Raw genomic sequence first — 3,576 nt, 5'->3', positions numbered from 1 at the left:
CAGATACATGAAAATTAAAAAAGCATACTCCACAACCCCCAGTGGGTTAATAAATAAATTAAGAAGAAAATTAAAAATTTTTTTGAATAAAAAAATAGAAACACAAAATATCAAAACTTTTGGTATACAGCAAAAGCAATAAAAAAGAGCAAAGTTTATAGCAATAAACACCTACATAAAAAAGTAGAAAGTTTTAAAATCAATACTTAATGATGCACCTAAGGAAACAAGAAAAGCAATAATAAGCCAAAGTCAAAATTAGTAGGAGGGAAAAAAATAATAAGATCAGAAGTAAACACAATTGAGATTAAAAAAATACAAAAGATCAGCAAAACAAAAAGTTAGTTTTTGGAAAAGATTTTAAAAAAAGACAAACCAATAGCTAGGCTAACTAAGAAAAAAAGAGGCTGGGCACAACGATTCATGCCTGTAATCCTAGCACTTAGGGATACTGAGGCAAAAGGATTGCTTGGGCCCAGGAGTTTGATACCAGCCGGGGCAACATAATGAGGCCTCATCTTTACAAAAAATTAAAAAATTATCCAGGCATAGTTTCAGCTACTCAAGAGGCTGAGGTAGAAGGATTTCCTGAACCTGGGAGGTCAAGGCTATGGTGAGCCATGATTATACTACTGCACTCCAGCCTGTACAACAAGAGTGAGACACTGAGTCAAAAAAAAAAAAAAAAAAAAAAAGAGAATCTAAATCAATAAAGGAAACATTATAACTGATATCACTGAAGTACCAAGGATCATTAGAGATTATTATGAACAACTATACATCAACAAATTGGAAAACCTTGAGGAAACAGATAAATTCTTGGGTACACACAAACTACCAAGACTCAATTGTAAAGAAATAGAAAACCCGAGCAGACCAATAATGACTAAAAGATCAAATGAGCGATAAAAATTTTTCCAACAAAGAAGCTCATAACCAGATGGCTTCACTGCTGAATTCTACCAAACTTTAAAAAAACAAACACTAATTTTTCTCAAATGACTCCTTTTTTTTTTTTTGAGTCGGAATCTCACTCTGTCGCCTAGACTGGAGTGCAGTGGCCGCTCCCGGCCACCACAGCCTCGACCTGCTGGGCTCCGGCGATCCTTCCGCCTCAGCCTTCCGAGTAGCCGGAATTATAGGCATGCGCTACCATGCCTGGCTGATTTTTTTTTTTTTGGATTTATTGTAGAGATGAGCTCTTGCTGCCCAGGCGGGTCTCGAACCCGCGGGCTCAGGCAATCCACTCACCTCAGCCTCCCAAAGTGCGGGATTACAGGCTGAGCCACCCAGCCCAGCTATTTTTTGGTTTTTTATTGTAGAGATGAGGTCTCACCAAGTTGCTCAGGCGGGTCTCGAACTCGCGGGCTCAGGCAGTCCACTCACCTCAGCCTCCCAAAACGCGGGATTACAGGCTGAGCCACCAACCCCGGCTCAAATGACTCTTAAAAAATTGAAAGGGAGGAAATTCTTTCTAACTCATTTTCTGAGGCCAGCATTACCTTGACACAAAAACCAGAGAAGGATACAACAATAAAAGGAAGCTACAGGTCAACATCACTGGTGAATGTAGATGCAAAAATCCTCAAAAAATTACTAGTAAGCCAAATCCAACAGCACGTCAAACAGATTATATACAATGATCAAGTGAGATTTATCCCTGGGATGCAAGAGTGGTTCAGCATACATAAGTCAATAAATGTGATACATCACATCAACAGAATTAAGAACAAAAACCATATGATTACTCAATAGATGCAGAAAAAGCTTTTGATAAAACTTCACATCTCTTAATGATAAAAAAAAAAACAAAAAACAAATTCGGTGTAAAAGGAACATACCTCAAGGTAGTAAATGTCATATACGACAAACCCACAGCTAACATCATGAACAGGAAAAGTTGAAAGCTTTTCCTCCAAGAACTGGAACACGATAGGAATACCCACTCTTAACACTCTTATACAACATAGTCCTGGAAGTCCTTGCCAGATTAATCAGGCAAGAGAAAAACAACATCCAGTTTGGACAGTTTGCAGATGACATGCCTAAAGACTCCACTAAAAACCTCTTAGAACCAATAAATAAACTCAGTGAAGTTATGGGATACAAAATCAACATAAAAATTAGTAGTGTTTCTATATAGGCCAATAGCAAAATAGCTGAAAAAGAAACCATGCAATCCCATTTACAATAGCCATAAAAAAAACCTAGAAAAAAATTTAACCAAGGAGATGAAAGATCTATACAATGAAAACTACAAAACACTGATGAAAGAAATTGAAAATATTAAAAATAAAAAGACATTCCATGTTCATTAATTAGATTTAATATCGTTAAAATATCTATGCTATACCAAGTGATAAGGATCTAATAAAATCCCTATCAAATTACCAATGGGATTCGTCATAGAAACAGAAAAAACAATTCAAAAATGTGTATGGAACCACAGAAGACCCCAAATAGTCAAAACAATCTTGAACAAAAAAGATCCAAAAGCAGAACCAAATAAAACTATCCAAAACAAAGCTGAAAGCATCGCACTGTCTGACTTAAATATACTACAAAACTATAGTAACTAAAACAGATTGGTACTGGCATAGAAACAGACACATAGACCAGTGGAACAGAATCGAGTACCCAGAAATAAATCCATAAATTTATAGCCAACTGATTTTTGACAAAGGCATCAGAACATATGTTGGGGAAAGAACAGTCTCTTTGTTTATATATTTATTTCTTTTTGGGGGTCAAAGTCTCACTGTGTGGCTGCAGTACAGTGGCATGATCATGGCTCTCTGGGCTCAGGAGTTCCGTTTGCCTCAGCCTCCCCAGTAGCTGAAACTACAGGCACGTGCCACCAAACATGGCTATTTAAAAATATTTTTTGTAGCAACGAAGTCTGACTATGTTGCGTCTTGAATTCCTTGGCTCAAGCTATCCTCCTGCCTTGTCCTCTCAAATTGCTGGAGAGGTGTGAGCCACTACGCCCAGCCTAGGACATCTCTTTAATAAATGTACCTGTAGTTCCAGCTACACAGGAGGCTGAGGTGGGTGTATAGCTTGAGCCCAGAATTTTGAGGCCAGCCTGGGCAACATAGCAGCCCCTGTCTAAGAAAAAGAGAGAGAGAGAGAGAGAGACAGAGAGAGAGAGAGAGAGAGAGAGAGAGAAAAGAAAGAAAGAAAGAAAGAAAGAAAGAAAGAAAGAAAGAAAGAAAGAAAGAAAGAAAGAAAGAAAGAAAGAAAGAATCTGGGTCTGGTGGCAAGCTTGTATGGTCCCAACTAGTCAGGAGGCTAGGCAGGAGTATCACCTGAACCCAGGAATTTGAGGCTGCAGTTGCAGTGAGCTATGATTATGCCAAGGCTCTCTAGGAGACCCCTGTTTCATGAATGAATGAATGAATAAATAAATAAATAGTGCTAGACAAAATGAATATCTTTTTGCGATATAATGAAACTAGACCCTTATCTCTCAGCATATACAAAAATCAAGGCAAAAATGGATTAAATGTTTTAATGTAAGATTTTTTTTTTTTTTTTTGAGTTGGAGTCTCACTCTGTCACCCAGACTGGAGTGCA

Source organism: Carlito syrichta, unplaced genomic scaffold (genome assembly GCF_000164805.1).
Source record: "Carlito syrichta isolate Samal-C Ts95f unplaced genomic scaffold, Tarsius_syrichta-2.0.1 Scaffold314772, whole genome shotgun sequence".
Taxonomy (NCBI): domain Eukaryota; kingdom Metazoa; phylum Chordata; class Mammalia; order Primates; family Tarsiidae; genus Carlito; species Carlito syrichta.
Note: the sequence above shows the minus strand (reverse complement) of the source record.